The sequence below is a fragment of the Lissotriton helveticus genome, chromosome 8 (assembly GCF_964261635.1).
Source record: "Lissotriton helveticus chromosome 8, aLisHel1.1, whole genome shotgun sequence".
NCBI classification, from domain to species: domain Eukaryota; kingdom Metazoa; phylum Chordata; class Amphibia; order Caudata; family Salamandridae; genus Lissotriton; species Lissotriton helveticus.
In genome coordinates this window covers 60,660,345-60,685,120 of record NC_136069.1, presented here as the reverse complement: position 1 = coordinate 60,685,120, position 24,776 = coordinate 60,660,345, and positions in this window count along the sequence as shown.

Here is a 24,776-nt window from a genome sequence, read left to right as displayed (position 1 = left end):
AGATGCTTCTGAGTTGGGAGTGGGAGCTGTGCTTTCACAACTTAATGTAGATGGTCAAGACCAGCCCATTGCTTTCATTAGCAGAAGGCTGACCCCCAGAGAGAAACGTTGGTCAGCCATTGAGAGGGAGGCCTTTGCTGTGGTGTGGGCCCTGAAGAAGTTGAGACCATACTTGTTTGGCACTCACTTCAAGATTCAGACCGACCATAAAATTCGAATAAGAGTGGGAGCTGTGTCCTGAGACTTCAGATCATCCTGAATCAACTTGAAATACAGAAGAAGACTGGACTTCGACATTCTGCTGCTCAGAAGATGGAAGAGAATCTCCCTTGTGGCCAAGGAGTGACCACCCTGTGAACACAGGCACCAACCAGCAACTCGACATCTGCTTTGCTGCCGCCTCCCGCCGGAGCCCGAGCCCAGAGCCTGACAAGACCCAGACTCCCAGACTTCTCACCGCCCGATCCACAGTCCCTGCGAAGAAGGGACCCGTGGAGGCATCGAGAGACGTGGGACCGGACCTCTTGGAAGACCCCCGAAACGCTGACTGCGCAGCATCAGAGGCACCCTCGACGCTGTGCTTTGGGGTTTGAGAAGCCCCAACCTCGAGCAGCCCTTGCACTAAAGATCAGCCCCCCAGCATCTCCACGATCTGCGTGGGGCCCTTTTGCACCGTGCCACTCGACGCGCCATCCCGGCCACTTGCCACGTGGCTAGCGGCCATCTTGGCGACTAAACCTACAACTTTCACCACAGGTCTGGTTGCTCCAGACTTGCCCTTGCTCCTGTAAAAGGGAGCACCCGCTCTGACCTTGCTGGTCCGAGTGACAAGCCTTTTTCGATTCCTGCGTGGCTTGCATTAGCCAAGGCCTGTTTGCTTCAATCAAGTCGCCGACACCGCCAACAGCGAGAAGCCTGCGTGGGACAGCTTGTGACCGACTCCTGGATGTCCTCGACCCCTCGTGTCCATGTGGCTGCAGGGAGAAGCTACACCTCGATGCCTGTTTGCACCCGACATCGCCTGGTTCCGTCCTGGTTCCACGGTAGTCACTGGCTAGTGACTTTGAACATTGTCCCCTCTGCTTTCAGGTCTTCACCTCTTCAGATCCACCCTTGGATCCACCGGAACTCTTCACATCGAGCCGCCTGCAGCATCTTCAGCTCCAAGCACCATCGACCTGCGTGACTACTTCGACCCTATGCACCCGCTTCCTGTGGGTGAGGTAACTCAGCTCCGCCAGTGTTCCCACACTGGTACACACCTCTAGTGTCTGTGTCTAAAGTTTCATCCTTCTAGGTCACTCGGAAGGTTCCTTAATAACTAACTTTGTAACTTTTACGCACCATTGACATTGCATTGGTATTGCGTGCGCTTTCCGCACTGCACCCGAGTCCCGCCGGCCTTTCCCGACTTCTTCACTGCTAGTCCCGATCAGCTCCAGCGATTCCCCAGGCCCTAGGCCTCTTCACTTTCCCCATAGTGGTTCTTATACCACTATTTTAGTATATGGTTTAGGTGGCCCCTAGGGCTCATCCATATTGTGCAACTTTTGTGTATTTTAAACTGTGTTTTGTTTTAACGCATTTGCTTCTGTGCTCATAAAGAGTATAGGGGATATTTGTAGAAATAAATATATATATATTTTCAATATATATCTGTGTGGTGTCCTTTCATTTGGTATTCAAGGGGATTGTGTATGGTAAAACAGCTTGCTTCACATGCCTTTACAGAGTTTAGCCTAAGACTGCTTAGTCCATGCTACCCCTAGGATAGCTTGTCTATAAGGTTGACTTTACAACCTGCACCATAAGGGTTGCTTGGCATGGTACAAGGTGATCACTAGAACTAGTGAGCATCATATACCAGGCCAACTTCTCACAACAGATACCCAGTCAGCATTCACTCCACCTCCTCCACCTGTACACAGATACCCAGTCAGCATCCACTCCACCTCCTTCACCTGTACACAGATACCCAGTCAGCATCCACTCCACCTCCTCCACCTGTACACAGATACCCAGTCAGCATCCACTCCACCTCCCCCACCTGTACACAGATAGAGGGTCAGCATCCACTCCACCTCCCTCACCTGTACAGATACCAGTCAGCATCCACTCCACCTCCCCCATCTGTACACAGATACAGGGTCAGCATCCACTCCACCTCCACCACCTGTACAGATACCCAGTCAGCATCCATTCCCCCTCCTTCACCTGTGTATAGTCATCCAGTCAGCGTCTGCTTCACCTCCCTCTCCTGTTCACAGATACCCAGTCAGCATCCGCTCCGGCTCCCTCTCCTGTACACAGATAACCAGTCACCATCCACTTCACCTCCCCCACCTACACACAGATACCGGGTCACCATCCACTCCACCTCCCCCACAGATGAACATATACCCTTTAAGTATCCGTTCTACCTCACCCACCTTTGCACAGATACCCAGTCACCATCCGCTCCACCTCCACCACAGATGAACAGATACCCAGTCACCATCCGCTCCACCTCCACCACAGATGAACAGATACCCAGTCAGCATTGGCTCCACCTCCCTCGCCTGTACACAGATACCCAGTAAGCATCACCTGCACCTCCCCCACCTGTGCACAGACACCCAGTCAACATCACTCCCAATTCCCACACTGGCGCACAGGTACCCAGTCAGCATCAGTTCCACCTCCCACACTGGCACACATGTACCCGGTCAGCATCTGTTCAACCCCCACACCTACACACACATGCTCAATCAGCATCAGCTTCAACACCCATCTTGTGCACAGATACCTAGTCAGCATCCGCTCCACCTCCCACACCAGCGCACAGATACCCAGTCAGCGTCAGCTCCACCTTCCCTATCTGCGTTTAGGTACCCACTCAGCATCCACTCCACACCCCCCCCCACCTACGCATAGATAACCATTCAGCAGCATCTTCACCTCCCACTCTTGTGCACAGAATACCCAATCAGCATCTGGTCCACCTCCCCCACATACACACAGATACCCAGTCAGCATCAGCTCTGCTTCACCCACACTGGCATACAGATAGTCAGCATCAACTCCACTGCCCCCACCTGGGCAGAGCTACCCAGTGAGCACCTGCTCCTCAACCCTCACCTGTGCACAGACACCCAGTCAGCATCCGCTCCACCTCCCTCTCCTGTACACAGACACCCAGTCAGCATCCCCTCCACCACCCCCACCTGTACACAGACACCCAGTCAGCATCCCCTCCACCTCCCTCACCTGTACACAGACACCCAGTCAACATCAGGTCCACCTCTCTCTCCTGTACACAGAGACCCAGTCAGCATCCGCTCCACCTCCCTCTCCTGTGGAGTGGTGTGGCTCACTGGTTAGAGGCGGCAGACCCGGAAGCAGAGAACGGCCCGGGACCAGGGTTCAATTCCCGATGAAGCAGGGTCGTGGACCAGGGTCAGCGGACTCGATAATTCTCGCCTCGGTGCCTACTCTAACCAGGGATCACACTCGGCAACTCTGGGCATTAGCTTGCTTCATCTCTACAATGGCCCCCCACATTCGCCGGGGATGCCTGGTTTCACCTTGGAGATACCCAGTAGGGACCATCTCACAGGGATAGCCAGGACGGGTTCCCCAGCGGTCTACAGCGCCACGACGCCTCAGGGCAGCAGTGCGCTTTACAAGACACATACATTTACATTTGTACACAGATACCCAGTCAGCATCCCCTCCACCTCCCTCTCCTGAACACAGAGACCCAGTCAGCATCCGCTCCACCTCCCTCTCCTCTACACCGATACCCAGTCAGCATCTGCTTCACCTCCTCCACCTGTACACAGACACCCAGTCAGCATCAGCTCCACCTCCCTCTACTGTACGCAGATGCCCAGTCAGTATCCGCTCCACCTCCCTCTCCTGTACACAGAGACCCAGTCAGCATCCCCTCCACCTCCCCCACCTGTACACAGATACCTGGTCAGCATCCGCTCCACCTCCCTCTCCTGTACACATATACCCAGTCAGCATTCACTCCACCTCCCCTCTGTACACAGATACCCAGTCAGCACCCGCTCCACCTCCCTCACCTGTACACAGAGACCCAGTCAGCATCCACTCCACCTACCCCACCTGTGCACAGACACCTAGTCAGCACCCGCTCCACCTCCCTCTCCTGTACACACATACCCTGTCAGCATCCGCTCCACCTCCCTCTCCTGTACACAGATACCCAGTCAGCATCAGCTCCACCTCCCTCTCCTGTACACACATACCCTGTCAGCATCAGCTCCACCTCCCTCTCCTGTACACAGATACCCAGTCAGCATCAGCTCCACCTCCCTCTCCTGTACACACATACCCTGTCAGCATCAGCTCCACCTCCCTCTCCTGTACGCAGAGACCCAGTCAGCATCCACTCCACCTCCCTCTCCTGTACACAGATACCCAGTCAGCATCGGCTCCACCTCCCTCTCCTGTACACACATACCCTGTCAGCATCCCCTCCACCTCCCTCTCCTGTACACAGATACCCAGTCAGCATCAGCTCCACCTCCCTCTCCTGTACACACATACCCTGTCAGCATCAGCTCCACCTCCCTCTCCTGTACGCAGATACCCAGTCAGCATCAGCTCCACCTCCCTCTCTTGTACGCAGATACCCAGTCAGCATCCGCTCCACCTCCCTCTCCTGTACGCAGATACCCAGTCAGCATCCGCTCCACCTCCCTCTCCTGTACTCAGATACCCAGTCAGCATCCGCTCCACCTCCCTCTCCTGTACTCGGATACCCAGTCCGCATCAGCTCCGCCTCCCTCTCCTGTACACAGATACCCAGTCAGCATCCGCTCCACCTCCCTCTCCTGTACGCAGATACCCAGTCAGCATCAGCTCCACCTCCCTCTCCTGTACACAGATACCCAGTCAGCATCCGCTCCACCTCCCTCTCCTGTACGCAGATACCCAGTCAGCATCCGCTCCACCTCCCTCTCCTGTACACAGATACCCAGTCAGCATCCGCTCCACCCCCCTCACCTGTACACAGATACCCAGTCAGCATCCGCTCCACCTCCCTCTCCTGTACGCAGATACAGAGTCAGCATCAGCTCCACCTCCCTCTCCTGTACGCAGATACCCAGTCAGCATCCGCTCCACCTCCCTCTCCTGTACGCAGATACCCAGTCAGCATCCGCTCCACCTCCCTCTCCTGTACGCAGATACCCAGTCAGCATCCGCTCCACCTCCGTCTCCTGTACACACATACCCTGTCAGCATCCGCTCCACCTCCCTCTCCTGTACACACATACCCAGTCAGCATCCGCTGCACCTCCCTCTCCTGTACGCAGATACCCAGTCAGCATCCGCTCCACCTCCCTCACCTGTACACAGATACCCAGTCAGCATCCGCTCCACCTCCCTCTCCTGTATGCAGATACCCAGTCAGCATCAGCTCCACCTCCCTCTCCTGTACGCAGATACCCAGTCAGCATCCGCTCCACCTCCCTCTCCTCTACGCAGATACCCAGTCAGCATCCGCTCTACCTCCCTCTCCTGTACGCAGATACCCAGTCAGCATCCGCTCCACCTCCCTCTCCTGTACGCAGATACCCAGTCAGCATCCGCTCCACCTCCCTGTCCTGTACACAGATACCCAGTCAGTATCCGCTCCACCTCCCTCTCCTGTACACAGATACCCAGTCAGCATCCGCTCCACCTCCCTCTCCTGTACACAGATACCCAGTCAGCATCCGCTCCACCTCCCTCTCCTGTACACAGATACCCAGTCAGCATCCGCTCCACCTCCCTCTCCTGTACACACATACCCTGTCAGCATCCCCTCCACCTCCCTGTCCTGTACACAGATACCCAGTCAGCATCAGCTCCACCTCCCTCTCCTGTACGCAGATACCCAGTCAGCATCCGCTCCACCTCCCTCTCCTGTACGCAGATACCGAGTCAGCATCCGCTCTACCTCCCTCTCCTGTACGCAGATACCCAGTCAGCATCCGCTCTACCTCCCTCTCCTGTACGCAGATACCCAGTCAGCATCCGCTCCACCTCCCTCTCCTGTACACACATACCCTGTCAGCATCCCCTCCACCTCCCTGTCCTGTACACAGATACCCAGTCAGCATCCGCTCCACCTCCCTCTCCTGTACGCAGATACCCAGTCAGCATCCGCTCCACCTACCTCTCTTGTACGCAGATGCCCAGTCAGCATCCGCTCCACCTCCCCCACCTGTACGCAGATACCCAGTCAGCATCCGCTCCACCCCCCTCACCTGTACACAGATACCCAGTCTACATCCGCTCCACCTACCTCTCTTGTACACAGATACCCAGTCAGCATCCGCTCCACCTCCCCCACCTGTACGCAGATACCCAGTCAGCATCAGCTCCACCTCCCTCTCCTGTACGCAGATACCCAGTCAGCATCCGCTCCACCTCCCTCTCCTGTACGCAGATACCCAGTGAGCACCCTCTCCTCAACCCCCACCTGTGCACAGACACCCAGTCAGCATCAGCTCCACCTCCCCCACATGTCAGAGGAGCCACAGCTGTGGAGGTTCCTTGAATGCACGCAGCTCCCCACAGGTCAGCTCTCTCAATATAGCTGGTAGTGTGGCAGAGGTTATGAGCTCTGCCATGGTAGATATATGCAATTCTGCAGTCACTTTAAGTGTGCACTACAAGCGTAATACGTATATGAGTTGTCTGTTTAGTCTGCCCTGTTGCTTCCTCCTGACTTTCCCTGGGGCTCAGAAGATGTACGAAGCCCACTGCTGCATGCCGGGATAGCCTCTCACCTGGGTATAATTCCTCTCGTACTCCTGGACTCCTGTCTGCTGCCCCTTCTCTCTTCATCTCCAAAATGGCAATCACCTGCCTGAAGGTTTGCAACTAACTTTTAAGGCGACTCCACCGCTAGTCCACTTACATGCTCACTCTCTTTTCTTTTCCCTTTATATCATGGCTGTTGCTTTCCTGTTCTCTTCCATACTTTCCCAATCCATTATGTATTTTGTCATGTATTGTTTGATGTAATTTCCCTTTTCCTGTGCTTTCACTATTTTAAGGCCTAAATCTTGTTGGAGGGTGGTTGGCCCGGATTCCTGACTCTTAGTTTTCTCCAACCCTGAAAAGATTTCATGAGCAAGGTTTTTTTTTTACACCTTTGGCATTTTCCTCCTCTGAAGGTGGCAGCTTCTTGAGGGCAGTTGCCTACCACCTATTCCAGAGTGTGGCAACATTTTGCCCTCTAGAAACAGTTGCCCCTACCTCGTACAGCGGAAGACCCAAATCTGGATCACCAGAAGCATACAGCCTTGAACACAAAGTCTCAAACCTCACATGTGTTCAATACTCTTGTAAAGCAGATTAGTGGCCATTTCTAACAGGGTCAGTTCTCTATTGACTGAGAAACAAGAGATGAAGCCATTTGCTTTTTTTGATGACCAATTCACAGGGAGGAATGAAAGTTAAGAGGATGGTCCTAACCATTCCCTCAAATACATATCACAATGTGCCTTCTCATAATGTGGGAAGTTTGACAGGTAAATAGATGGATGACTAAGCAGACATTTTCAATACACACAGCAGCATGTCTATGTTTTGGAACAAGAGACTTTTTGTGCAATGACTTGAATCACAATCCTACACACAATATTCTAATAAGTGACCTATTATGGCTAGAAATATAGGGCCAAGCAAAGACTTTTAGGATGTGATTCATGAGAACGTTTTTTTGTGGTTTAAATAGCATTGTTGAAGATTTATGATTAAGATACATTGTCAATTCCCCAAAACAGAGACGTTCAGTACTGTAACAATTTGCTGAAACAAGTTGGAATTTGCTACCAATAGCTGCTTTAATGACCTCATTGAGTTTTGATATTTCATGCACTTTTAGAGGATTCAGCCTATTGGAAGACCATCTATGTCCTTAAGTAGGTGTTCTACCATATACAGGAAACATGATGGATACTAAGCATCCATTGGGCTGAATAAGGTGGCCAACATATTGATACATAGATATCCACATGATGTGTTTTCCCATTTACAAAATGACATGTAAGAATGATTCAGTTGGGCTCCTCCCACTTCACCTGGGATGACTCTTGGTGGCCCCAATGCTCGGACCGCCCCCCACATCCACAGACCATCAGAAAACCTCTGCATCATCCTAGACTTCTCGCTATCAATGAACAGCCAAATGAAGGCAGTTTTATCCTGCTTCCACACACTCCCCCTCCTTCGTAAGATCTTCAAGTGGATCCCCACTGAGTCCAGATAAACAGTCACCCATGGGCTCATCAGTAGCAGACACAACTACGGCAATGCACTCTACACCGGCACCACCCAGAAACTGCTAAAGAAACTGCAGACCATCCAGTACGCCTCTCCCAGACTCATCCTGAACATCCCACGCTGCAACCACATCACTGGCCACATGAAAGACCTACACTGGTTACCTGTCAATAAAAGAATCACCTTCAAGCTCATCACGCATGCCTACAAAGCCCTCCACAATATGCGGACCTGCATGCCTCCACCGACGCCTCTCCTTTTACACTCCACTCCCACCAGACATCTTTACCCCGCCCAACTGGCCCTGACCACCATCCCATGGATCCGCAGGACCACGGCTGGAGAAACATCCTTCTCCTACCTTGCTGCTACCTGGAATACCCTGCCTCTGCACCTCAAGCATTCACCATCGCTATCGCAATTTAGGAAGGACCTCAAGACCTGGCTCTTCAACTGAATCGCAGAACTACCCCCTCCTCCACCACTTAGCGCCTTGAGACCCTCAGGGGTGAGTAGTCACGCTTTATAAGATCACTGATTGATTCAGTTGGGGTTTAGTCATTAAAATTAGTTGTAGGACTTGTTGTACTATAAGTTACAAGTCTGTGCTTTACACTTAATAGAGGTAATATTTGAAATGTTTGATTATTCACAGGTCTTTGGGTGAGTCCTGATGAGGCCTTAGAAGTTGAAAAAAGCTGAAACCTATTAACAAGTCTAAGAGGCAGCGCCACACAAACTAAACAGAAACTAAAACATTTTTGGTTTTAAGTATAAGCAGTACAAAATAAATGTTTGGATTTGAAAGAACATATGCCTTTAAATAGGAGAAAGCACAAAAACGGAGCAGATCATTGAGTTACTTGTCCGAATACTTATTATTTAAATCAAAGTTTTAAATTCAAAATAAGTGTTAAATGATTTTAGGTGCAACGAAGTATAAATTATATCAATAAATTCGGGACATGTTAATGAACCTCAACAATTCCACTCGTCATAAATTTACATAGCAATCTGAATGATTGAACATATGTTAAAATGTTGAACTGGTAACAGAATTCAGAGCGTGGAAGCAAATTAAAGGCAACCGCAATTTCTTTATTTAAAACTGGACAACATTTGAGGAGAACTTTACTCATTACTTACTTACATCCCCTTCTCTCTAAGGTCTACCTGGGATCTCCTATGCTGTATCATTAACATATGGATCTAAGAATGACTTGACTACCAGGGTATCTGCGCAATTGTGCACCAGGTACTTTCTTCAATGTGTGTACAGATCTCATACAAAGATAGGATGGGCACTTCCCTTGACATTTGTCTTTCCCACTCTTATATTTATGTCATTGTGACATACTGTGTATATATAATATACATGCAGATGTACAAAGTGTAATATGCTATTTATTAATATTGTTGAGTGTGGGGAGGGTCCATGACACAATAGATGAAGCCTCGAGTGATTCAGGATACCCCTCCCCCAACAACATTAATATTCCGCATGTAATGCTTTGAGCATCTGCATATACGATTTGTACCATGAAATTAGTTCATGTGTATTTGTTTTTACAAAATGCATCTAACCAAAATCAGGCTGCCTGTAGTAAGGAAAAATGACACTGAAGCGACCTTGTGACTATTGGGGGAGTTGTTTACACCTCTTAAGTCATTGTTGCATGGAATCCAGGAGGAAGTAAAACGTGTTTTTCTCATGTCAGTTTTGCTGTAATGTGGTTACGAACTCAAATTTCACCTTTGTACTGTAGTAATTAATGTCTGAATGTGTGTTTCTTAGTACTGTTACTCTAAATATTGTGTGTTATGGAGCCACAGTTATTTTCCCTCTTATGGCATAAAACCTTTTAAGACTTCTATATGTAGATGTGAGATGTGAACCAAACAATTTGTGTGTCCCTACATTTCCCCTGGTCCTTGGAATCATGCATGTAGCCACGGTGTCTCCAGAGTGAGGGAACAGACAGGGATCTCACCAACCATCCCATGGTTACAGGTCACAAAGATGGATTATTTATAGAGCTCCCTCCAGGGTTCCCTGAGGCTCTGCGGGGATGTTTGTATACACAGGATTTACAACTTTATTCTGAAAGGTCAAAGACAACCATATTGATGTGTTTTACAGTTCTTGATTTGACACTAACCTGGACAATAACAAAAGAAAGGAAATTATTGTAAAAATAAATAAACATTAGCACAGGCATTTTAGTAATGTAAACAGACCGAACACACCTGGCACCTTGTTAGTAGCTCACACTGGTCTGCACTAGGGTTCTTGATACTAAGCTAGACATGCAAAGCATCAAGTTCACTTGACCTCTTCTTGGGCCAGCATTAGCACAGCACAGCTTTGTAGAGTTGATGTACAGTCACTCAGGGTGACTACTTATAGAAATGTGAGAACAGACCTTGTTGTAAAATAGGAACCAACAATTTGAAGATGAAAAGTAGTGGTTTATTAGAAGAAAGATCCCAGCCACAGGTGAGCATCCAGCCAGCATCAAGGTATGACAGCAACTGCTTCTAGGTTAAAGCATAACATTCCATATGAGGTTCCAGTGCTCCATGACATCAGCGCAGCTATGTCATGAAGGACACAGAGAACCACGATGCCACACATCTCCCTTCTTAACAACAGTAACAAAATTACAAAAGGAAATGAGTTAACATTAAGGTATAAATCAGTAACGAAATTGGAGGAGAAAAAGGGTTAACATAAAAGCATAAATCACACAGTCACATAGTCTCTTAAATACTCAGGAGAATGAGACACCCTTGTAGACTTGCGAAGAAGTGAAGAGGGTTCACCACTAGGAATTTGGCAATGAGAACTGCAAGAAGCCTCCACAAGATCATTATTAACCACCACCACCCTGTTCAAATTCCAAACACGATGATCTGCAGTCTTGATGGCGTTCTTAAAAACTTTAATGACCCGAATGGGCTTCTTAAAGGTAGCCTTATTGTTTTTACAGGGATTTTTAATGAGTACCCAATCTCCCACTTTAACTGGCGTGACTTTTACAGAATTCTTTGCATCAAAATTCCTTTTTCTATTCTCAACTCTAGAAGATTCACGCAACATCCAGTCATCACGAACATCATGAGGACATGGTTGTAGATCATTGACCCATGCAGGTACCACAAGGGTATTGGGAATGCGTGATCTAAAAAGTTCAAACGGAGTCTTCCCAGTAACAGCATGGGGAGATATTCTGTAAACCTTAACCTTCTTAAAGACATCTGTTCTCCAATCTGTACCAGCAGACTTGGCCATTCTGATGGTTTCTTTGAGAACACGGTTGAATCTCTCAACCATACCATTGGTTTCTGGGTGGTACAAAGAGGACTTTTTGTGTTTTACACCTTGCTCTAACAGAAATTGCTCCATCTCGTTAGATACTAATTGGGGACCATTATCCGTGAGAATGGTGTTGGGAATGCCCTCCCTTGCGAAAAGTTTAGTTAAAAAGGCCACCACATGTTTAGTCTCGATGCCACGAGTAATGGCAATTTCTGGCCATCTGGAAAAGAAGTCAACAAGGACCAGAACATACCACTCACAACCAGCAGACACAATGGGCCCCAAAATATCCAAACCAACTTCTTTCCAGGGTGCATTCGGTCTGTCTCTGATCACCATAGGTTGAACCTTAGGTTTTGCTACCTTCTCACTAAGGGCACAGTCAATGCAATCTCTAACCTTACGTTCCACTTCTAAATCCATATTAGGCCACCAATACGACCTCCTCAATATCTCTTTGGTTTTAGAGACTCCTAAATGGCCAATATGTGCTAAAGACATAAGCTCATCCCGAAGAGCTAGAGGTGGAACTAATCTAGTTCCCCTAAAAAGTAAGCCATCCTGTTCTGAAAGCTGATCTTTGACATGCCAAAATTTTTCGAGGCCTTCATTAGATTTGGGTTTGACCTTCCATCCTGTCGTTAATAGTTTAAGAACCTCCACGAGAACCAAATCCTCCTGAACTATCTTCAACCACCTCACCTTATCAATGACAGCCTCCTCTACAACACAAACCATCTCATCGTCTTCATCACAATCTTCCTCATCATTAGTCTCAGAACTAGGAACAAGGCGGGATAAGGCATCTGCTACCTTGTTTTCCACCCCAGGTAGATATTTTACTTCAAAATCATAATCTTGCAACCCAACAACCCATTTAGTGATCCTTCCAGACACAGCATCAATTCCTTTCTTTTTTAAAATTTCACAAAGCGGCTTGTGATCCGTCCTAACCTCAAAGGTGGTTCCCCATAATAGATTTTTAAGCTTCTTGACTGACCAGTAAACAGCGAGAGCTTCACGCTCAATAACAGAGTATCGAGTTTCAGCTCCCTTTAAACTCCTTGACAAGAAAAGAATGACCCTCTCGGTGCCCTCAAACTTCTGTACCAGTACCGCACCTAAACCCTTCAAACTTGCATCAGTAATCAAAATAGATCTCTCAGAAGGATCAAAACTGCTCAGTTTAGGGGCAGAAGTTAACTTCTTCTTGATGACTTCAAATTCATGTTGACATTTTTCTCCCCAAACAAAATCCACTCCTTTCTTCAACAAATATCTCATGTTAGCACACAAAGAGGCAAAATCTTTCACAAACTTACTATAATATTCAGCAAGTCCCAAAAAACTCATCAATTCTTCCTTATTCTGTGGGGAAGACAACTTAGAAATGGTAGAGATTAAGTTTTCCTTAGGTAAAATGCCTCCTTCAGTAATTGTGTGACCTAGATAGTCAATGGAAGTCTTCCTAAACTTGCATTTCTCAATCTTAACAGTTAAACCTGCAGTACATAGTCTTTCTAAGACTGCAAAAAGCCTCAAATCATGCTGCGAATTATCCATGCCAAACACAAGAATATCATCTTGGTATACTCTGACACCTTGTAGACCTTTTAAGACCTTTTCCAATGCCCTTTGGAAAACCGATGCGGCTGACACTAAACCAAATGGTAGTCTGACAAACCTATAAGTGCCATAAGGTGTCACAAAAGAGGTTAAATCTTTCGAATCTTCTTCCAACCTAATCTGATGGTATGCGGACCGTAGATCAATGGTGCTAAAATTTTTAGCACCCTTGAGTAGCATAAGCATGTCAGCAATCTTGGGTAAAGGGTAATGATCAGTGACCACACACTTGTTGAGCTCCCTTAAATCAACACAGAGACGAAGAGAGTTGTCCGATTTTTTAGCTGCAACAATCGGGGCAACCCATTCCGTCCCCTCTACTGTTTCAATAATGCCTCCTTTGACAAGCTTCTCAAGTTCAGCTTTAACTTGCTCCCTGACAGCCACAGGTACATTTCGTACTTTGCAGCAAACAGGTACAGCATCTTTTTTCAAAATGATACGATGACAATAATCATTCAGGCACCCCAAGTCTTCAGAAAATACTTTGGGAAACCTCATTTTCAACTCAGTGGTGTAATCTTGAGAAACCAGAGAAATAGTATGGGAGGTAGAGGGAAAAGGCTCTTTTAACACAATAGGAGGAGTGGAATTTGGATCAAGCATAACCCCCAAATCCTTGAGAGCAAACCAACTTATTATGCTATCTCCCTTTTGAGAAACATAAATTTTTGCTCTGGTCAACCTATTCTTATAATTGATCACTCCTTCACACACCCCAAGTAGCTTAATGGGTTGTCCCGCATAGCCGAAAGGTCTTATGTCAGGGCGAGACAACTCAAGTTTTTGGCCTAACTTATTCAAGAAAAAATCTTTTGCAACAATAGTGATTTTTGCTCCAGAATCAAACAAAACTTTTGTGGGGAAACCTTCTATTAAAATTTCGTCAGAAGGTGAATTCTTTGCTTCTTCAGCACTTACAGTCTGTATACAAATTTGGCCACAATCTAGATTTTCATCAGAATTACATTCATTTTCAAAGTCATAAAATATCTCACTCACTCTACCTTTGTAGTTTCCCCCTTTACAACATGAGGTAACATGTCCCTTCCTTTTACATTTACCACAATATGCCTTCCAACCTTGACATTGTCTATCCGTAGCAAAATGTCCCATTTTACCACACCTATAACACCTTACTTGGGAGAAATCAAGACTGTTCTCCTTCTTTTTATAGGGAATTTTGCTTGCACCATTTTCATTTCTAGACTCTTTCCGGTGATTTTCGCCTACTCTAGGAGTAGATTTTACAACACTCACTGTGTCTTTAGTAATTTTGTTCTCCCCATTTTTTTTTATAACTTCTACACACTTGATAGAATGTTCTATCCTCTTAGCAATAGTAAGAACTTCCTCTAAAGAGGGTTCGTCCTTTTGCCACAATTCCTCCCTCACCTTTTCAATATAGCATCCGAGCATGAACTGATCTCTTATGTGTTCATCAAGACTTGCACCAAATTTACACGAAGAAGCCAGCTTTCTTAAAGCTGTAATATAATTCTCAATTGTCTCTTCTTCCAATTGTGTTCTCCGACCAAAATGATATCTTTCTAAAATTGTACTGACTCTAGGAAGATAATGTTCATCTAATTTAGCAATACAAATTTCATATTCATTTAAAGTACCATTATCAAGGTCAGGCAAATGATCGAATACCTCTTGTCCTTCTGCCCCCAAACAGTGTAACAGTAGAGCGGTCTTTCTTTCAGCACTCAAGCTAGATCCACACACTCTGGCATACCTTTCAAACACTTTACGCCATTTTTTTTATCTGATAGGTGGATCTCCAGGTGAGGATAAGAAGAAGGGGGGGGCAGTTACATTTTGCATATTGCTGTTACTAACAAGCAGAAAACAAGAGCGAAAAAAAACCAAATTAAAACAGGAAAAAGAAAATTAAATGTCAAATATGTGTGTGTGTCACAGTGAGTGCACACAAAACAATAAAATCGTAGGTGCAAGGTCTAGTGTGTGTGTCACAGTAGCCGGACACACAAGAACAGATTCAAGTGAGAGTTTCCAAAAGGTAGAGAAACGGTTGAAGTAGTCAAAACAGTACCTTTGTATTGTCCATTGAAACTGTGGCAAAGCTTGTAAAAACAAGAGACTTCAGGGTGATTTGGAAGAATTAGCGATGATTAGCGGTAATCGGAGTCATGAAATGCGATGAAAACGCACTCCGAAATGAAAACCAGGAAGTTGACCAATTCAAGATGGCGCCCACGTCAGCGTGACTCCCAGCGTACCTTGCGGCACGTTTGCGTGCTTCCCAGCAAGCTTTGCGAACAGCCGTGAAGACGACCAAAGCTGGTGTGTTTATTTTCAAGGCTTCAAGGTTCTGAAATGCTGCTAGGCAATGGCGTTAGCGTTCTCCAAAGGATGTAGCTCGCGAGGAGTCGGCAGGTAGGGCCCTTTTTAAAAGATGCAGATCGCAAAGTAGATCGAGTGCACTTCTTCCAATAGTCAAATAAAGCGCAAAATGTCTGATAAAGCGATCGCAAAGGTGCAACAGGAACAGTAAAGATCAAATCGCTAAAATTGAAAACAAAAGTTCTGTTTCCCTTTTATATAAAAAATTGTTTCTTCTTACCCTGAAAAGACGAAAATGAAGTTCTTTTTGAAGTCCAAAGTCAGTGAAGTATTTCTAAATCTTCAAAGTTGAATGCCACGTAGTATCTCATTAAAATTGTTTAGAAAAGTCCACAAGTTTCCAAGGGAATAATTTTTTTTTTTTTTTTTTAAATTATTAGAGATAGGTGTTGAGATCTTATCTTATCCCATCCTCGTCGCCAAATGTAAAATAGGAACCAACAATTTGAAGATGAAAAGTAGTGGTTTATTAGAAGAAAGATCCCAGCCACAGGTGAGCATCCAGCCAGCATCAAGGTATGACAGCAACTACTTCTAGGTTAAAGCATAACACTCCATATGAGGTTCCAGTGCTCCATGACATCAGCGCAGCTATGTCATGAAGGACACAGAGAACCACGATGCCACACTTGTCACCTCCCTTACCAGACGTCAGGCCACAGCATGAGAAGGGTGTACTTCATGAGGTAGTGAGAAGGTCGGCTCACCGGGTGTGAATGTGATAATGCTCAGTTGTCGGCTTTCACGTAATACTGCCGAATAGAAGCAATGGTAAGCATTATAAGTGCTCAATTCAAAACCATCATGAAAAGTTTCACAACATGAATGCATTGCAAAATAACCTTCTTGTTACTCCACCAGAGAGCAATGATCACAGGTCAGTGGTCATGGATGACGTAGATTAGTCTGTGCATACCGAAAATTTGCCCGTAAAGTTACAGAAGCAGTTGTAGCAAGTCTTTACTTGTCTCGACTCACTCCTGTAAAGGGGGAAGGGGGTTGTTTGTGTTTGAAAGGGTCTAAATCTCTGACTGGAGACACTGAATTGCAATGAGGTGGATACTTTGGTCCGAGCTTTGGCAGAAATCGATGTATGCCAGGATCTCCCCTCACAGATGCCCCTTCATGGATTGGACAACTGTGTTAACCCTAGGCTGTATGTAACTTGTTCCCTAGAGTAGATGGCAGCTTGTATTAATGTTCTTCGTGATCGATGAAACAAACGAACTTGTCGACCTCACCAAACTCGGTTCCACTTCCTGCTGAGTCACTTCCACGTCAGTCGCCGCCTCCACCTCTGCTTCCTGTATTCACAGAACCTCAGCGGTGGAAAACAAAGAGCATTGTGGCCTAGTTATCATCTGATAAAAATGTAGGGGCATATTATCAAGAACGGCAATAACATTATCGCTGCTTTAGCGGCAGGAAACTGCCGCTAAAGCGGCGATAATGGGCTTGATAATATGCCCTTGAGAATTCCCATAGAAGCCCATGTTAACACCAGAACCTGGGCTTCTAAGGGAATTCACAAGGGCATATTATCAACCCCTCATCGCTGCTTTAGCGGCAGTTTTCTGCCGCTACAGCGGTGATAATATTATCGCCGTTCTTGATCATATGCCCGCAGTGTCTCAAATTTCATGTACGAAATATCACTGCATTCGCCTTTCATAATAGAATCTACACCAAAGCAGCAATATTCCTGGAAACAATATTCAGGTCAGACGATGTTTTTGTTTCCATGCTGGGTCTTCCCTGCCCATTTTCTTTGTCCCAGGCCTTCTCTTCTGGACATCGACCTTCACTCAGAAATGTGAGATTCTTTCTTTAGCATTGAGCTCTGAATAGACTTCTCTGTTTTTTTCTCTCTCTCTCGCTCTCTCTCCTAAAGTCTCTGGGGCATAATGTCAAGGGATTTAGCTCCGCTTTTTGGCTTTAAAAGCCAAGAAAGCGGAGATAAAATTATCTCCCTATCAGCAACAGGGTGCTAACACGCAAATTCGCATGTTAGCACCCTTTTTCTCTACGCTTCCCCTTGCATCTCTAATGAGATGCAAAGGGGGCGTTCCAGAGAAAAATAATAGGAGAAATGTTGTTAAGCGACATTTCTCCTATTATCAAGGATTTCGCTAACCCTGTTAGTGATAAAAAAAAGCAGCGCTAACCACGGTTAGCGCTGCTTTTTTTACACCTGGTATTTTCCTGACTTAGTCATGATATCCTATGGAAGGTGGATATCATGGCTAAGTTTGTGAGCCCCTATCATCAAGCTAACGCCAAACTTCGAGAGATTATCGTTGGTTTTCCAGCGATAATCTCTCATTTGGCAGTTAGCACGAGGATTTTTATTACTTCTGAGATAAACCTTGCTAATAGCAAGTTATCTCTGTGTTAATTTCTGGCGATGCTTAGCGTTAAAAAATTCGTTGCTGAGCCTCGTTAGCGATAAATATCGCTAATCGTTGGTAATATGCCCCTCTGTTTCCCTGTGTCTCGCTGTATTTGCCGTCTTTCAAAATACAAAACAGCAAGATGTGTACTTGTCACCGCCTGGTCAATTGATGCATGTACTCTCCGGGACCATTGATGCTTGTCACCGCCTGGTCAATTGATGCATGTACTGTCTGGGACCATTGATGCTTGTCACCGCCTGGTCAATTGATGCATGTACTCTCCGGGACCATTGATGCTTGTCACCGCCTGGTCAATTGATGCATGTACTCTCCGGGACCATTGATGCTTGTCACCGCCTGGTCAGTTGATGCATATTCTGTCTGGGATCACTGTTGCTGCCTGGTCAATTGATGCATGTACTCTCTGGGACCATTGATGCTTTACACCGCCTGGTCAATTGATGCAGGTACTCTCTGGGACCATTGATGCTTGTCACCGCCTGGTCAATTGATGCATGTACTCTCTGGGACCATTGATGCTTGTCACCGCCTGGTCAATTGATGCATGTACTCTCTGGGACCATTGATGCTTTACACCGCCTGGTCAATTGATGCAGGTACTCTCTGGGACCATTGATGCTTGTCACCGCCTGGTCAATTGATGCATGTACTCTCTGGGACCATTGATGCTTTACACCGCCTGGTCAATTGATGCAGGTACTCTCTGGGACCATTGATGCTTGTCACCGCCTGGTCAATTGATGCATGTATTCTCCGGGACCATTGATGCTTGTCACCGCCTGGTCAATTGATGCATGTACTGTCTGGGATCACTATTGCTGCCTAGTCAATTGATGCATGTACTCTCCGGGACCATTGATGCTTGTCACCGCCTGGTCAATTGATGCATGTACTGTCTGGGATCACTATTGCTGCCTAGTCAATTGATGCATGTACTCTCCAGGACCATTGATGCTTGTCACCGCCTGGTCAATTGATGCATGTACTCTCTGGGACCATTGATGCTTGTCACCGCCTGGTCAATTGATGCATGTACTGTCTGGGACCATTGATGCTTGTCACCGCCTGGTCAATTGATGCATGTACTGTCTGGGATCACTATTGCTGCCTAGTCAATTGATGCATGTACTCTCTGGGACCATTGATGCTTGTCACTATACTTTCAGAAAAGTAGACAACATTTTGAATTCAGCAAGGGGTCATTTATCTAGTTTCTTCAAGTTTTTTTAATAGAAACTAACAGTTGAAAATAAGAAAAATTTAAAATGAGTTTAAAAAAGCAGCCATTTGTACCGTTTTCACCTGTAACTTCTAAATATGACAGATTTTTGATTTACAATATACCGTTACAGAGCGTAGAATTGACGATGCCCAGAACGCCAGCAAAGAGCTATTTAGGATAGCTAAGGAATTTGTTACTCCCTCCACTGGTGTGTCCCCCCATGAGCACACTGAAGTCTGGATTAATCAGTTAGCTGTTTTCTTTGTGGATAAAATTAAAGCTATCCATGATTTTTTCTCTGGTTCTTGCACCGCGTCTGCTCTGGGCTCTAATCCCAGCCTGGAAACCTCCATATCGGGGGAAGGCCCATTTCTATCGGAATTTCCGGTAATGTCCCTTACGGTCTCCCTTGACATTTTGTCTCGGCTCAAGTCCGGCTCCCCGCTTGACCCCTGCCCGGCGAGATGCTTGGGGAAAGTTGCTCCGGCTTTAAACGAGGTGCTTAATCCATTACTTAACGCCTCACTGAGCACGGGTGTTGTCCCTCGTGCGTGGAAGCATGCCTTGATCCTTCCATTGATCAAGAAAGCTACTCTGGACCCTTTTATCCACGCTAACTATCGGCCTATCTCTCTTCTCCCTGCTTTGGCTAAGGTGACCGAGAAGTTCGTGCATAGCTCCATTACCAACTTTATTGAGAGTGATAACATTCTGCACGACTCTCAATCGGGCTTTCGCACGAATTTTAGCACAGAGACCGCCCTTCTCGAGGTCACCGATGCCATAAGGGAAGTTCTGGATACTGGAGGTAAGGCCATTTTGATTATGCTGGATCTGTCGGCAGCGTTTGACACCGTCCCCCATGAAGGTCTCCTTCTTCGACTCCAGGAGATCGGTTTCCGAGGGACGGTGTTGAACTGGTTCAAATCATTTCTGACCGGCCGCCGGTAAGTGGTCTGGGCACCGCCGTTTTCCGCTGAAATGCCACCGCTGGAGGTGGGGGTTCCGCAGGGCTCTATCTTAAGCCCTGCCCTTTTTAACATCTATATGGCCCCTCTGGCGGTGGTTGCGGAGTCTTACGGTGCCCAGATCATTACCTATGCTGATGACACCCAGCTGCTCTTTACATCTAAGAAGGGGAAGGACTTTGATGGCCCACGGATTAGGGACTGTCTGGGAGCCGTTTTCACCTGGTTCCAGTGCCACAGCCTTAAATGTAACCCCGACAAGTCGGAGTTGCTTTTTTTTGGTTGTCCACCAGACCCTGGTTGGAAGGCCTGGTGGCCTTTGGACATTTCTCCGCCGGACATGGCCTCTTCCAAAGCCAAAGGCTTTGTGATTGATGATGGCCTTACTTTTGGCCCTCAGATTTCCGGGCTGACCGGAAAATGCTTCGGTCTTTTGAAAATGTTACGGAAATTTCTTCCGTTGCTGTCACTGAAGCACAGAAAGATCATTGTGCAAGCCTTAATAGGCTCGCGTCTCGACTACGCGAACGTTCTCTATCTTGGCCTCCCGAAGTATCTTCTGACACGACTGCAGATTGTGCAGAATTCTGCGGCAAGAGCTATTTTTGGTCTTCAGCGCAGGGCCGGAGCCACAGAATTACGTAAGAAACTGCACTGGCTTCCAGTCGCTAAGAGGATCGCTTTCAAGGCGCTTACCTTCACCTTTAAAGCCCTGCACCGGATTGGCCCTAAATATCTCCAGAAGCGTCTGGCTTTCTACGTACCTCGTAGAACCTTACGTTCTGCAACTCTTCTCAAAGCTTCGATTCCTTCCATCCGCCGGGTTAGAATTGGAGGACGTTCTTTTCGCCTTCTGGCGTCTCAAGGCTGGAATGACATGCCTGTCTCGCTTAGGAAAGCCGAGAATTTGTTTTCTTTCAGGAAAGATTTAAAAACTTGGCTTTTTACTCAGTAATATCTTTTGTTTGTTTCTTCTGTTTCAGTAGTGTTGTGTTTCTCTCAGAATGAGGGCTCTTTGTCAAAGCGCCGGGACACTCCTAGGAGTAGCCGTGCGCTATAAAAGAGCATTTTTAACATAACATAACATAACATTACATCCGCTGGACCCTGCTGGTTGTGGGGATATATATGACTTGTAGGTTCACCAAGAACCCGAGGGACCCAGAGACAATAACTGAGCAAAGAGACCAAGGGGAATGCTAGGGGGTAGGACATTTGTGCCGGCCTGGTGATCCCACAAAAAATGGTGCAAAAAGTGATTTTTTCTGCTACATTTGAGGTATGTAGGAAATTCTTGGTAGGAAAACAGTGGGTGATCCATGCAAGCCGTACCTCACTGGCCTCCCCAGGGTGTCTAATTTTCAGACAGAAATGTGTGGATTTGGTACGTTTCCCTAGATGGCCGCAAGCTGGGGCCAAAAACCCAGGTGCCCACCGTGCAAAATCCGGTCGTTTTATGATAGGTACTTTTGAAGTCCCCGCAGTACGATTTGGGCCATTCACTGTTGCAGCCACTATGCCTACCCACACAAGTGAGGTACCATTTTTATTGAGAGATCTGGGGGAACACTGGGTGGTAGGAAGTATGTGGTGACCCGGTGATCTCACAACTTTCTCACACAGACAAGAGAGGAAAATGGGATTTTATAAAGCTAGATTTAAGGTGTACAGGGGATTCTGGGAAGGAAAATGTTGGGAGATCCACACCTTTCTGGACTCCTGTGGTTGTCTAGTTTTCAGAAATGTCTGGGTTTGGTAGGTTTCCCCAGATGGCCACTGAGCCCAGGACCAAAAACGCAGGTGACTCTCTTGAGAAACCAGGTTGTTTTGTGATAGATGAGCACCTGTATTTTTGGTCCTTGTTTGCAAACATCTAGGGGAACCTACCAAACCCAGACATTTCTGAAAACTAGACACCCGTGGGAGTACAGGGAGGTGTAGCTTGCGTTGATCCCTTAACATTTACCTACCCAGAATCCTCTGCAAACCTCAAATTAGCTGAAAAAATCTAATTGTTCTCACATTTCTGTGTGGGAAAGTTGTGGAATAACTGGGCCGACACAAAGTTCCTACCACCCAGCATTTCCCAAGGTCTCCTGATAAAAATGGTACCTCACTTGTGTGGGTGGGCCAAAGGCCCGCGGCAGGGAAGGGCCCTAAACATATTGTGGAGACAACAAAATTACCTATCACAAAACGACCTGGTTTTGCAAAGGGGTTTACCTGGGTTTTTGGCCTGCGCTGGACGGCCATCTTGGGAAACCTACCAAACCCAGACATCTTTGAAAACTAGATACATGGGGGAGTCCAGGGAGGTATGGCTTTTGTGGACCCCCTAACGTTTTCCAACCCATAATCCCCTGCAAACTTCAAATTTAGTTGAGAAAATCAAATTGTTCTCACAATTCTGTGTGGGAAAGTTGTGGGCTCACTGGACTGACACAAATTTTCTACCACCCAGCATTTCCCCAGGTCTCCCAATAAAAATGGTACCTCACTTGTGGGGTGGGCCAAGTGCCCGCAGCAAAGAAGGGCCCAAAATGTGTTGTGGAGACATCAAAATTACCAATCACAAAACAACCTGGTCACCAGGGTTCTTGGCCCCGCACTCGGCGGCCATCTAGGGAAACCTACCAAACTCACAGGTAATGGCTGCTTCTATTTTCTCAATTAATTTGTGTACATTAGATAGGCAGAGATTTACGCTATGTAGATTAGTCTGTGCATACCTAAAATTTGCCCGTAAAGTTACAGAAGCAGTTGTAGCAAGTCTTTACTTGTCTCGACTCACTCCTGTAAGGGGGAAGGGGGTTGTTTGTCTTTGAAAGGGTCTAAATCTCCGACTGGAGATGCTGAATTGCAATGAGGTGGATATTTTGGTTCACGGTTTAGCAGAAATCGATGTATGCCAGGATCTCCCCTCACAGATGCCCCTTCATGGATCGGACAACTCAGTATTAACCCAAGGCTGTATGTAACTTGCTCCCTAGAGTAGATGGCAGCTTGTATTAATGTTCTTCGTGATCGATGAGCCAAACGGACTTGTCGACCTCACCAAACTTGGTTCCACTTCCTGCTGAGTCACTTCCACGTGTCGCCGCCTCCACCTCTGCTTCCTGTATTCACAGAACCTCAGCGGTGGAAAACAAAAAGCATTGTGGCCTAGTTATCATCTGATAAAAATGTAGGGGCATATTATCAAGAACGGCAATAACATTATCGCTGCTTTAGCGGCAGGAAACTGCCGCTAAAGCGGCGATAATGGGCTTGATAATATGCCCTTGAGAATTCCCATAGAAGCCCATGTTAACACCAGAACCTGGGCTTCTAAGGGAATTCACAAGGGCATATTATCAACCCCTCATCGCCGCTTTAGCGGCAGTTTCCTGCCGCTACAGCGGTGATAATATTATCACCGTTCTTGATAATATGCCCGCAGTGTCTCAAATTTCATGTACGAAATATCGGTGCATTCCCCTTTCATAATAGAATCTACACCAAAGCAGCAATATTCCTGGAAACAATATTCAGGTCAGACGATGTTTTTGTTTCCATGCTGGGTCTTCCCTGCCCATTTTCTTTGTCCCAGGCCTTCTCTTCTGGATATCGACCTTCACTCAGAAATGTGAGATTCTTTCTTTAGCATTGAGCTCGAATAGACTTCTCTGTTTTTTTCTCTCTCTCTCTCGCTCTCTCTCCTAATGTCTCTGGGGCATATTATCAAGGGATTTAGCTCCGCTTTTTGGCTTTAAAAGCCAAGAAAGCGGAGATAAAATGATCTCCCTATCAGCAACAGGGTGCTAACACGCAAATTTGCATGTTAGCACCCTTTTTCTCTACGCTTCCCCTTGCATCTCTAATGAGATGCAAAGGGGGCGTTCCAGAGAAAAATAATAGGAGAAATGTTGTTAAGCGACATTTCTCCTATTATCAAGGATTTCGCTAACCCTGTTAGTGATAAAAAAAAGCAGTGCTAACCGCGGTTAGCGCTGCTTTTTTTACACCTGGTATTTTCCTGACTTAGTCATGATATCCTATGGAAGGTGGATATCATGGCTAAGTTTGTGAGCCCCTATCATCAAGCTAACGCCAAACTTCGAGAGATTATCGTTGGTTTTCCAGCGATAATCTCTCATTTGGCAGTTAGCACGAGGATTTTTATCACTTCTGAGATAAACCTTGCTAATAGCAAGTTATCTCTGAGATAATTACCGGCGATGCTTAGCGTTAAAAAATTCATTGCTAAGCCTCGTTAGCGATAAATATCGCTAATCGTTGGTAATATGCCCCTCTGTTTCCCTGTGTCTCGCTGTATTTGCCGTCTTTCAAAATACAAAACAGCAAGATTTGCATTTCATTTTTTTTTAGCTCAAATATTTGAACATAAATACAATGTTTATCCCTGCTTTACATTACATTTCACTTCTACTAGAATGAAATGAGGTAGTGCATCTTAAAGGTGTTTCAGGCGTTTCATTTTCCCCAGGGTGTAGTTTACCCCTAGCAGCACATGCAGTATGTTTACTTCCAGCACCACCGACACTACACACTGGTCATGCTTAGCAAGGTAT